The sequence below is a fragment of the Salmo salar genome, chromosome 07 (assembly GCF_965601325.2).
Source record: "Salmo salar chromosome 07, fSalSal1, whole genome shotgun sequence".
NCBI lineage: Eukaryota > Metazoa > Chordata > Actinopteri > Salmoniformes > Salmonidae > Salmo > Salmo salar.
Window position 1 is genome coordinate 51,380,944 of NC_138297.1, and position 13,107 is coordinate 51,394,050.

Here is a 13,107-nt window from a genome sequence, read left to right on the forward strand (position 1 = left end):
TTATGTTTTAGTAAAATATTATGTCTGTTTTGGGCTTCTTGCGGTCAATTTCCAAATGAATTATTATGTGCTGTCCCCTTGACCATCCAAGAAGAAATCGTCCCGCAGCTGAATTTAGTTGATGATCCGTGCTCTACAGGTCAAAATGCTTCTCTCAGTAGGTTTGTGTGTCGGCATCAGCAACCTCCAACTATCTAGCTTTTCTTAATTACCAGAATCCATTTCTATTACCAAACCTCTCTGGAGTACAAACCTACTTCTTTCTCACTTTTAATTTGTGTGCACTTCTATACACAGGTCCTTATTTGGTCATTCAGATCATAATAATTGAATCTTCCCTTTTCAGATCTGACTTGGTACCCCAGTATCTTAATTAACAGGTATCATATTGCCTCAATGTAAAACTCATGCATTTGGGCTATAGCAAAACTGTTATTCAAAACATAATGAATCAAATGTTCAAATTAAGGTAACAGTTGTGAGGGCTACTGGGAGTCTAGGTTCGTCTGCTGTCATTGCTGTTTTACCATGCTCACCTACTTCCCGCTATACAGTATTAGACTTGAAGCAGAAGCTTCTATTCAGGCAAGAGGGAGGCTTCTTCCTTTGTGAGAAAACACACTCATAGTCATGTTGGAGTTCACTGAACCATATGTTTGTTTTATGTTGCTTTGGCCTACTTTCACTCTTGTACAGTATGATTCTCTCTCTCCTCTCTGTGACTGCTGCTCTCTGGTGACCCTCATCTCTTTCTCTTGGATGGCCCTAGGCAGTTCTGCCTTTATATTGAATGTGTTTGGACACGCATGCCAGATCTAATACCAGTGTCTGTCTCTTCTGCAGTGAACCAGTCATAGGAAGAACAACAAGGAATCTACACCGACTGAAGACGTTGTAAGTGTCTGATTACATTTTTCCTTGATTCAACATGTAACATTTCACAAATTGTGTTGCGCTTGCAGTGGTATATATTTCTGGCAACACCATCCCATCCCAAATCTAATGAAACAACCTTCAAATCTGTCAATTTCGATTTTAAGATCAACAAATAACCTTAAATTCATTCGATTTTCATCTCTCTTATCAAACTTAAGAGAACAGATAAATACATGTATAAGCCTACTCAATAAAGTAGTATTTTTCAAATTATTTTTCTCAAAAGCCTTTATATATTGTCTCATACAATAATCTGTACTCTTAATAATCACTATTATTGTTCTTATTATTATATTAACATTTTGCCGACCCCACTGCAATTCCCCGATTTAGGAATACCACATGTTGCTCGACCTTTTGCGTGAATCACAGGTTGATGTCAATGGGAGACTTATGCAAAAATGTGGCTTATATGCTCTTACTGTATCTACATGCATTTAGCCTATAGCACCTGAGCAGTACACACACAGTGAGTTACTCCATGGGACATCTTATTGAAACATTTTAAAAGCAGCTGACGCACATACTGTCACTCAACTTACCGTATCAAGTTAGTGAATTGACCAGGGAACCAGAATGCCTGATGTCCTCTGGTCTCGTTTGGGATGCAGACGTTGTCCTGCTGCCTGCTCTAATGAGATCTCTTGGCGGGAGAATCTAATATTCACCACCGAGGCTACAACATGGCCCCCAAGTCAGTGACTCTGAGGACTGTATGTTAATCCAATGGAGTGGAGTCATCTGTGATCAAGAAGAACTAGAGAGGCAATAGAATAGAGCCACACTCCAGAGGAGAATGTTCTGTAAGGGATCTGTAGTGTGTGTCATATTACCAATAGATGGCAGTGAAACATGACATTTTCTCTCCACAAGTTCTGATTTAGGATCAGTTTTTTCTTTTAGATCACAATGAATATGATTACATGAACAGGGGAAGCTGATCTGAGATAAGCACTCTTACTCTGAGTCACTTGACACATACGACCCCTCGTCTTTACAGTAGAGTATGTATGTTTGCTCGTTTTTGCTGGTGGCTGGGTTGGAAGGACAGGCAGTGACAGTATAGACGAGTAATTAACGCTGCCTCATTTTACATGATGGAGCACCAAGTTGTCTCCTGTGGTGAATGGAGCTCCCTGCATCTGTCCCAACTGTCACCTGTGATTGATGAACTCCATGTGTCCCAATACATCTTCAAGGCTCTTCGCTGCTGTCTCCCCCCCCTCACCACCACCCTGATCCCCATCTCCCAGCCTCATCCTATTAGCAGGCATATTAACCACCACCCATGTTTTATGATCGGGACATAATCCCACCTTGTCATGGTGGTCTGTCATTCTAGTAAGACAAGTCTCCTTGCTACCATCCTTGTGTTTACTCTTTGCCAAGTGAGTCCCTCCTCTTCTCCACATAGCCTCCCCACCTTTGAGGCAGGGACAGGGGTGTACTGGCAACAATCACACCCCCTTAATCCATTTAGATCCAGGACATAATCCGGACAGTGTTTCCTGGCATTAAATGCATATTCACACCTGACATGTTGTTGTGGGAGATGGGCCAGATCTGATGGGAGGACAGTAGCAGGTTTATAGGCTCTCTCACCACCAAGGTCGAGCCTGTCAATGTGTCAGTGTCTTATAACACCTTCCATAGGCTTTGGGCTTTGAGGCAGTAGCCTGGCCCTGTTCCACAACACTGATCCTGGCCTGATTCTGACAATCTCACCCTCTATCTGGGGGAAGCCCTTTGAGGGTTCCCATCACCTGCCTCTCCCATCACCTGCCTCTACCCAGTCTCCCACTTTAGTCTGGGAGATGACAGCGTTTAGAGTGCTTGCGCCCACATAGATTATGCTAAATGGTATCAGTGTAAGATATTGTCACAATCACAGATTTGCAACAAAGCCATGAAGTATTGAGTTTGAGCCAGGCGACGAGTTGAACCAGGGAACACTTGTTATGATTTAATGTTTTCCTCTGATACTTGGTAATAACTTTACAGTTTACCGGCTCACTGAGAGTCATCAATCTGCTGGTGGATGTCATCTTGCTCTCAGCTCCCAGCTGCTTGGAGAGACAGACAACCATCTCATTCACTCAGTGCTCAGTCAGTCATATCTCCCAGGGAGAGAGAAGTGAGTGGGATGGAGATAAGTGCTGCAAGATGGAGCCCCTTCATTTAATGCAAAGCAGATAGACATGCAACAGAAAACATTCACGGTCACACAGATTGATACAAACAACTTTGAATTCACTCTTGAGTGTCATAGTACTGTTTTGGTGTCAATATAGCACAGTGATTAGCGACAATTATAAACTGGGTGGTTCGAGCCCTGAATGCTGGTTGACAGCCGTGGTATATCAGACCGTATACCACGGGTATGACAAAATATATATATTTACTGCTCTAATTACGTTGGTAACCAGTTTATAATAGCAATAAGGCACCTCAGGGGTTTGTGGTATATGGCTAAGAGCTGTATCCAGGCACTCCACGTTGCATCGTACTTTAGAACAGCCCTCTGCCGTGGTATATTGGCCATATAGCACACTCCCCAGGGCCTTATTGCTTAATTATAAAGTTGACAGAAAAACGTTGGTTCACCGACTGTAATAATTGACATGAGGAGCTGTGAGGATGAGGTGTAAGGAGGTTTTATGGGGATATTTTACAGGGTGTATCCATCGCCCTAGCTGTCTATAACCAGACTGACTACTCCCCCTCCAGAGTACATTAAGGTCTCTCAGAGTGGGCTTTCAGACCAGACTCATTTTAGACATAGTTCTCTCTCCCTCTTTGGCCAGGGTATTACAGCAACCAAAATGAGCTCCTCTTTCTCCTCAGACAAGGTTAGTGTTCACCTGCGTTCCCTTATCTAACGGGACAGGCTATGCTCCATGTTCGTCTTTGAATCTCAGCCATTATACTATTTCATTTCCTCCCTAATTCGTTTAATCAGCCGCTGGGTCCCGCTCCTCAGATAGGGCCGGGGTGACACCAAACGCAATTCACATCTCCTTCTTTGTCCTCGGTTTCTGCGCCATGCAAAACTCTGTGATTGTTCTTTAATAACAGAGTGTGGATGTATCCAGGTTACCATTGTGGGGACGTAATTTAATACCTAATGTTGTCCCTTTGAGGAAATTACAGGGAAATTGAGGGCTCGCTTCGGAATGAGGTCTTGCATGGATACTGTTTCACTGAGAATAGGGCCGTACAGCTTTTAATCAAACAGAGTAGAACATTAGCAGTTCAATTGATAATCAGTTTAACTTTGGCAATTCAAATTCTACAGTCATTCTTTATCTTGGTGTAGGTTGCCAAGTCAACTTCTCTCCTCAACCTTCTTCCCAAGGAGCATTACGTTGCCTCAGCAAAATGGATGACTGAATGAGATGCACATTTTATTTTACCTTTATTTAACCAGGTAGGCAAGTTGAGAACAAGTTCTCATTTACAACTGCGACCTGGCCAAGATAAAGCAAAGCAGTTCGACACGTATAACAACACAGAGTTACACATGGAGTAAACAAACATACAGTCAATAATACAGTAGAAAAATAAGTCTATATACAATGTGAGCAAATGAGGTGAGATAAGGGAGGTAAAGGCAATAAATAGGCCATGGTGGCGAAGTAAATACAATATAGCAATTAAAACACTGGAATGGTAGATTTGACAGTAGATGAGTGTGCAAAGTAGAAATACTGGGGTGCAAAGGAGTAAAATAAATAAATAAATAAATACAGTAGGGGAAGAGGTAGTTGTTTGGGCTATTTATAGATGGGCTATGTACAGGTGCAGTGATCTGTGAGCTGCTCTGACAGCTGGTGCTTAAAGCTAGTGAGGGAGATAAGTGTTTCCAGTTTCAGAGATTTTTGTAGTTCGTTCCAGTCATTGGCAGCAGAGAACTGGAAGGAGAGGCGGCCAAAGGAGGAATTGGCTTTGGGGGTGACAATGATTAATTAGCCTTTTAAAATAATAAACTTGGATTAGCTAACACAGCGTGCCACTGGAACACAGGAGAGATGGTTGCTGATGATGGGCCTCTGTACGCCTATGTAGATATTCCATAAAACAAATTGCCGTTTCCAGCTACAATAGTCATTTACAACATTAACAATGTCTAAACTGTATTTCTGATCAAATTGATTTTAAAGTGACAAAGAAAATTTGCTTTTCTTTCAAAAACAAAGACATTTCTAAGTGACCCCAAACTTTTGAACGGTAGTATATTTAATATATACAGTATATGTTTTGTGAATAATATATATTTAAAAAATAAATAAAAATGTTCTCCCTCTTGGCCCCCCCCACAGGCCTGGGCCCAGGAGTGTCAGGCCCGGTAAACCCCTACAGTATATTAATCTGGCCCTGCCTGGAGATGAGTTTACTCTCCCACAAATTCATGTGACTGACAGCGCCCAAATGCATGTGTTCCTTAAACACAAAAGTAAATTCAACCTTCATTCTGAGAGAATGGATATGGAGCTGTATACCAAAGGAGCCCAAGAAAGCACATTAAACATAGAACATTATATTAATGTGTGAAAAAACACTAAAAGGACTACCTCTTAAAACCACTACGGACTCCATTAGCCTAGCAGGCTCTCACAGAGGCAGAGTGAGATTAAGTTATGGAAGTTTATTTTGTGCAGTGAGTTGCATATGAAATTGGCAACACACCGTCACACCGTTGAAATCCCATAGCTGTGTCAGAGGTTAAAAGCATTGTTTCACCGTCACCTACAGCAAGTTCTGAATAGCCATGTCGAACCATCCAAGAGTTGGCCCCTGAGCACTGCTGATTGCAAAGTCTGAAGTGGAAGAGGCATTATCACTGTGATTGAGTCTGTTTAAATATTTCCCAGACAGATTACGTTTGCTAAACACACAATTCAGCGTAATTAACCAAGCCATCAGAGCGTGTCTTTATGAGTCTAAAGTTGTCGCGCTGTGATGGCTTAAATCAGGCCGTCCATTAGGGTTTCCCGTTTAAAGCCCCCTGCAGGCCGAGATTGAGGAAGTAAAATGTTTGCTTACTTGAACTTTGGACGAGACTTTGAAAGTACAGAGAAGTAAAAGCACACTAAACCTGAATCGTGACGAGAATGAAAGAAAGGAGAGAGGGAATGAGGAAAGGAGGCAATTTCAAGATAGCAACCAGTATTTTGCCAGAATAAATCAATCTTGGACTCCAAACGGTGACATTTAGGCTCAATGGGCTGTTTTGACTGAGGACCTCTCTTCAGTTTGTTATCATCGCTATTGATTTCCTGGAGAGGAGGGAGAGAATGAATGGAGGAAGCCATTATTCCACACAGGAAGAGAGGGATAAGAAAGAGAAGAGAAGAAAGTCCCAGACAGACATTGTGTGTCTGACAGTGTTGTGGAGCTGCATAGTCTGTTTGTTCTCCCGGTAGTGAATGTGGACCCACTTGTAGTCAGTGGGCCTAATCCTGGGGAGAAAACACCACAACACTCCCTGAAAGTGTGGAAAGAGGGACTAAGGCTGCATATCCCCCTGCCACACACACACACACACACACACAAAGATTATCCCACAAATAGAGCTATTTCAAACTCCCTCCTAATGTGATTTATAACATTTTCAACAAACCAAATGTTACTTAGCATTAGTAGATCTACGGAGCTGCTTTGGGCACAACGAGGCATCCGGATGAATCACCGCTGGCTGATGTCAGAACAGTTTAAGAAACCTGCCCCAGATATTTTACATAGTTCTCACTTTGATCCCACTAATACGATCCTCAATTTGATCCCACTGATAGGATCCTCAGTGACATTTTTTCTCTTCATAACGCTGCCACCGTGCATGAAATGATTTGCTTAATGCGAGGGACTGCTCTCTCTCTCCCTAGCTCTCATTCGCTCTCTCTGCCTCTCCCTCTTTATGTCTCTTTTGCTGGCTCTTTCGCTCTCCTGCTGTTTTTGCCTAGGAAATTGAAGTCGTTGGAGGTATCATGTGAAGGTGGTAGCTCTTTACCTACACTGAGTAATGGAGGTCAACGCAGAGGGCAAAGTCTATCAATACGAGTTGTCATGAGAGAGTTCAGCTATAAGCAAGACATGTGAGAGAAGACATGCTGTGACAGTGGTATCTGCAGGTGAATCATAACACAATTCCAATATCTGACACCCAGGGAAGAAAGTTTGGAGATTCCCACTGACCGTAAAACATTCAGCAGAAGACCTTGCGGTTGAGCACGAAGATGCCCTGGATTTACTGGCCACACCTTTGAAGTGAGTCTCTCCCGCTGAGGAAAGAGAAGCCTGTAGATCAGGAAATGCACCTGGCTTAAAAAACTGTTTGGTTGGGAGTGGGACACCACTGATAGAAGGCCAGACCAGGCACATGAAGCCTGCCCAGAAACATGAAAAGGAATCCATCTCGGAGATGTGTTGGGTTCTCCTGTGAGAAGTTCAGCTTCAGACACTGAGAAAACTTTGGATGTTCAGGGAGTTCCTCAAAACATCACAGCCTCTGAATCTGACATGGTTCCATTGGTCTTTGGGTACATAAATACCTACAATGCAGTGGTCACCTGTCCTCGGTTGGTAAAGGATATACTGTACTCCTCTGTAACAAGGCTAATGAGTCAAAAACATGTCCTGGACAGCTTAGACAATATTCTCAAGGAACACACTTTTCTCACGGGACATTCGCAGGCTTCATCTCTGCATTTTTCAGATCTCCTCCAGCTGCATGGTGACTGCACTGTGTCCGAGTGTCACGTCCTGACCATAGTAAGATGTTATTTTCTATGGTAGAGTAGGTCAGGGCGTGACAGGGGGTGTTTTGTGTTTTTCAATGTTTTGTATTTCTATGTTTAGTTTCTAGTTTTCTATTTCTATGTTTTTTGGGGGGGAGGGATGATCTCCAATTAGAGGCAGCTGGTCCTCATTGTCTCTAATTGGAGATCATACTTAAGTAGGTTTTTTTTCCACCTGTGTTTGTGGGTAGTTGTCTTCTGTTTAGTTTTCTGTACCTGACAGAACTGTGCGCTTTTGTTTTCTCTTTGTTATTTTTTTCTTTAGTGTTCTGAGTAAAAATAAATATTCATCATGAGCAATCAACACGCTGCGCTTTGGTCCCCTCTCTACGACAGCCATTACACCGAGACGCTTTGGCTCACAAAGGACACGGCGAACGCCATGGGAAGTGGCACATTCTGGAAAATGCCAACCCCGCAGCTATTTTGAACACAGTGATGTTACTTTTTACCCATCAGCGTTGTCCTGAGGCTCACCGGAGGGTGGTTTCACTGCTCCCTGGATAAGGATCAAGAGGCTGTGCTGACAGAAACATGCCCATCAGCCTACTGGTTACTGAGCATGGTGTGCTAGCCAGAAGAAGAGGCCACACAGCCAACAGCATCACAGCCCAACCCCCAGTGTAGTGCACACGTATCTGTAAAACCCAGTACATTCAACATGCTGCTGTAAATGAACGTGGATAGAAATACAAAATCCTGGGCTAATCCTTCATTGCTACTATGAAATAAAAGGCTTATGCCATTAGACCTCGTATAGTTCCACAATCATGTGTGCACCCCGACCAAGCCAGCGGAGATGCAGGCTTTAGTAGTGATTAGATGTGATTGGTCGGTTCTCATTAAGCAGCGTAGCAGCGCTCTGGGTCTAACTCCCTGACAGAGTAGGCTAAGGTCCACCAGGGCTAATGCCATACATGCCTTTCTCACTCGTCAGTCACTGACCTCAGTGTCCACCTCGTTGCGTGACCTTGCATCATTTAGACACTGCTTAATGCTGACAAGTGTCGTCGTTCACCATGCTTTGCATTTGCGGCAGCGTAGCCTAATGGTTAGAGCATTGGAAAGGTTGCAAGTTCAAATCCCCAAGCTGACAAGGTATAAATCTGTCGTGCTGCCCCTGAACAAGGCAGTTAACCCACTGTTCCTGGGCCGTCATTGAAAATAAGAATTTGTTCTTAACTGACTTGCCTAGTTAAATAAAGGTGAAATAAATAAAATTAGAAAACCCTTTTGGAATTATGTTAGCACAGCTGAAAACTGTTGTTCTGATTAGACTAGACTATCTGGAGCGTCAGCATTTGTGGGTTTTATTACAGGCTCAAAATGGCCAGAAACAAAGAACTCTTCTGAAACTCATCAATCTATTCTTGTTCTGAGACATGAAGGCTATTCCATGCGAAAAATTGCCAAGTCCTCTATAAACCGGCTTTGAGGGTATTATCACTTTTATACAAAATGTTAGCAAAATATAAAAATATTGATTTACATATTTTCATTAAAAAATTGTATTTTATTGAATTTAATTATACTATTTCATCCTTCCCCAAGATATAGTCCCAACACAAATCTAGGGTTGCTACCCAAGCCGGCTGGTCGTTCGTTCTATTGGTTCGGTTGCCAGAGACGAGACCCAGTCGTTCAGTCTTTTTGTTCTGTTTCTATGGTTGCAACCCAGTCATTTGTTCTAAATGTTCCATTGCCGTTGTGGCTGGCAACGTACTTATCCATTGCTTGCTAGCTAGTCAACTACAGTTAACTTACAGTCACGTCAAACAGTGCAGCCAGAATAACAACAAATTAGCTGCATTTGCATTTATTTAAGCTGTTTTCTAGTGACATTTACTTGGATACATCCATAACAATGAGCTAATAAGTCATGATTTCACCTGCCATAGAAAATGTGCTCTCTCATCAGGACACTGTCGTTCAGAGGAGCTAGGCAACAACACAGCTAATAACAATCACTTTAAATGGAAGCTGGAAAGGCTGCACTTCATTTAGTTTTACCTGTTTTCTATTGATATTTCTGTGTATATATCATAACATTATGCTGATTCATGATTTCGACTGGCTGAGAAAAGCTGCCTGTCTGTCTGTCTGTCTCGTCCCGACTCACGACACCTTCATTACTATGCGACAGCTGGATATCGAATTTGAATATTGAAACAATGTTGCAAATGTAAGAGAGACAGACAGTTAGGTTTATACAAATCTCCGTGGTGAAAACTAAATGTTAGTCTAAAAGAAATGTGAGATAATGTCTAGATGCTTTTTATAGTGGAGATCAAGTTCATAAATTGTCTGGCTGGGCTGATGAGACAGTGGATTGTGCAGTCAGATGGAACAGAGTAAATAGGCATTTTAATGTCATAGATTTAGCCGGTGGTAACTTGTGGAATAGACACCGGATGGAATGCGGTTTTAACCAATCAGCATTCAGGATTAGACCAAACCATTGTATAACTTCCGATAACTACCATCCATATATGAATGGCAAAGGCCAATGAAAAACCAACACCACACCATCACAAATGTCCCAACTCCAATGAAGTCTTGTTCACACAGAGGAATAGGAGGAGTGTGTCTGCTGATTGTGAGTTGAATGACTAGGTCCCTGCAGACTCTACAGACTGGGGGCTGCATCATTGCTCTGCTCTAGCTCCTGCTTCAGAGAGGAAGAGGGAGAGAGATTTCTAAGCCCACGGACAGCAGAGCAGCCCGATGCCAAAACACCCAGATGCTTATTTAATTCTGCGCTGGCTCACAGTGGGCTGTAAATTGAACATGGGAGCATAATTCTGGGTGTCTGTTTGTTGTGTTTAAACACTGGCGAGCCGTCTGTCGGCGTCGCTTCATCAGCCGTCCCCCCGACTTCTGGGCGGATCTCCGCCCCTCCCCGCTGCAGAGGTGTGTGGAGCAGGAGAGGAACCAAAACCAGCCCAGAACACCTGCTAAGGAGAAAGAGAGTGTAAACTGAAAAGAAGATTGCATCTTTTTCTGTTAATGAAAGGATTCAGGAACTGAAAAATGTCCCAGCTCTGAAGAAACAGTGTTAATTTTGCACCGCTCTCTGAGTCAAAAGTTATGAAAAACAGAAGTGATTTCTCAGGGGAATGTCCTATTGAGGCCTGTGCACACAGCGAGGGGTTTTGTAGCCAGCCATTGTATCAGGGCACTCGGCCTCCCCTCCACACAAAGACACAACGGTGCCGTCCCTTTTCCTCTCCAACGAGTCACGATAGCGGTGGTCACGACGATGTCGGACATGGCACAGTTACCAACCCAGTGGGTGCCAGATGTGAAGGAAACCATTGTGGGCTTGTAAGAACTTGTCTTGGTTATTCATTTAAACATGCCTTTGTATGTTCGGTGGAACCACTAATAATGAGTCAATGTTCACAATGCAGAGTTGTTCGAGGCATCTGTCCTTCTTTCTTGGAATTGCCCCCACTCAATCTCCCCACTCCATGCCTTCTCAGAATGACGCAACAAGGATACACCCTTTGTCCATTGGGATCTTACTGACTGCGTACTGTAGGAGTGTAACCTGCATGCTATTTTGGTAACGAGATGCCACATGTAACTGCAATTTAACAGGTGACTTACTGTAATGCAAAATATAGGTCATTGGCAACCCTTTCTGTCATAGTACTTCAATTCCTCTTTATGTCGGATTTGTGCTCTCTGATGGCAAACATAAGAAGCGGTGGCAGATTTGAGCCTCCGATTGCTTGTAATTAGGATTATCCATAATCTCAGGGGGTGAGTGAAAGTGAGTTATAAACTGGGTGTTTGAAGCCCTGAATGCTGATTGGCTGAAAAGTATGGGGGAAAAAAGTACTTTTTACTGTTCTAATAACGTTGGGAATCAGTTTAAAATAGCAATAAGTCACCTTGGGGGTTTGTGGTATGTGGCCAATATACCACGGCTAAGGGCTGTATCCAGGCACTCTGCGTTGCGTCGTACATAAGAACAGCCCTTAGCCATGGTATATTGGCCATATACCACACCCTCTCAGGCCTTATTGCTTAAATATACTCTGTTACATCCTGTATCGGTTTTATTTTTTATTTTCTACCTAGTTTATCACACTCTGCTCCTCGTTGATGTCATTTGCCCGTTCACTCTGTATTTGGTGAGTGTTAAATGTCTTATTAGCATCGCATAGAGAATAGGTTTGCAGTAGAGTTGCTAAGAAACCACAGAGCTTCCCCAGAATGTGCTGTTATTTCTGATAACCACGTCACGGCTTTCACACCTCCGAGAATAAGTACAGCAGCCTAGACTTTAAAGGCAAGGAGACTGAAGGAAGACAGAGTAGTTCTCCCAAGGATGGAAAATCATTCTGTCTCGAGTAGATTTGAAAATTTTGAAAGATGAGCATGCATCGTTGCGCTCTATCAGCTTTTGGGGTTGTTTTTCATTAAATCTCGCACAACAACACAGACATAGGCAGATAAGCCATTTTTAGAATGTGTTCTAAAAATGTGTTGGGAGCTAGCTTAACCCTCATGTCACCCTCCGCTCACTGAAGAGTGAGATGTAGCACATTGAAATGTCAGCTCCTCTTAGTGTCGTCAGTTTTGCTGAGGGCTGCGGTATGATTACCATACGGCTGGCGTTACCTCATCATCCTCCTCCCTGTGTATCTGCCTCTCTCCTCAGAGACGCGGGGCAGATGGACACAACACATACAGAGCACCACAGAATGTAGAGGAGAGTAGATCCGAGTCAGCCCGACTGTAATGGCTGACAGTCTGACACAACAAACAAGGCTGATGACAGTGGGCAGCCTGTGTAATTGGAATGGGTTGAAACCAATTAGAGCGAGGTTTCATTATACATGGCTTGGCAGCCATCTTGGATAAATAGACACAATGTATTGTGTCGAATAGCAGTAACAAAGTTTAGAAAGATTCAGCACTGTTTACAAAGGCAAGGGTGGGCCACCAAGTACTCTGTCACAGGGGCTTGGAAGCTTAGTCAGGCTCTTAACAAGCAGTAAAGGGCTTCTCACAGAGTAACAGCAAAGATAAGCACAAAAAACCTCTCATGTCCTGCCGGAGTGGTGCTGGAAGTGGGTGACAGCTTGACACCACTGTGTCCCATTTCTCTCTCAGATGGGCCCACTCCGAACCCTGACCTCAATCTACATTTTGTTTACCCCAGCAGACTAACCATGTACTATTTGGCTGTGAGTATCCTCTGTCTCTCCTTTAACTCCACAGAACATAGTGGACGTTTTCATCCTGATCCAGGCAGTAGCCCCCTCCACCGCATTTAATCTGCATTTAAAGAGGAAAATAGAATGCAGGCATCTGTTGGGGCACCCACTCTGGGTAATAACAGGAGGACTGAGGGAGCACATGAAAG

The 13,107-nt window shown here is 43.3% G+C and overlaps 1 protein-coding gene across 3 annotated transcripts in view; it reads left to right on the top strand.

Annotated features, from left to right (window-relative positions):
* The window catches only part of LOC106609413 (synaptotagmin-1), a 232,160-nt gene that overhangs the window by 73,605 nt on the left and 145,448 nt on the right, over positions 1-13,107 (top strand). For all 3 annotated transcript variants that reach the window (XM_014208212.3, XM_014208215.3, XM_014208213.3), the window contains exon 2: positions 844-894. The gene's annotated coding sequence lies outside the window, so the exon portion shown is untranslated. The remainder of the gene's footprint in view (positions 1-843; positions 895-13,107) is intronic.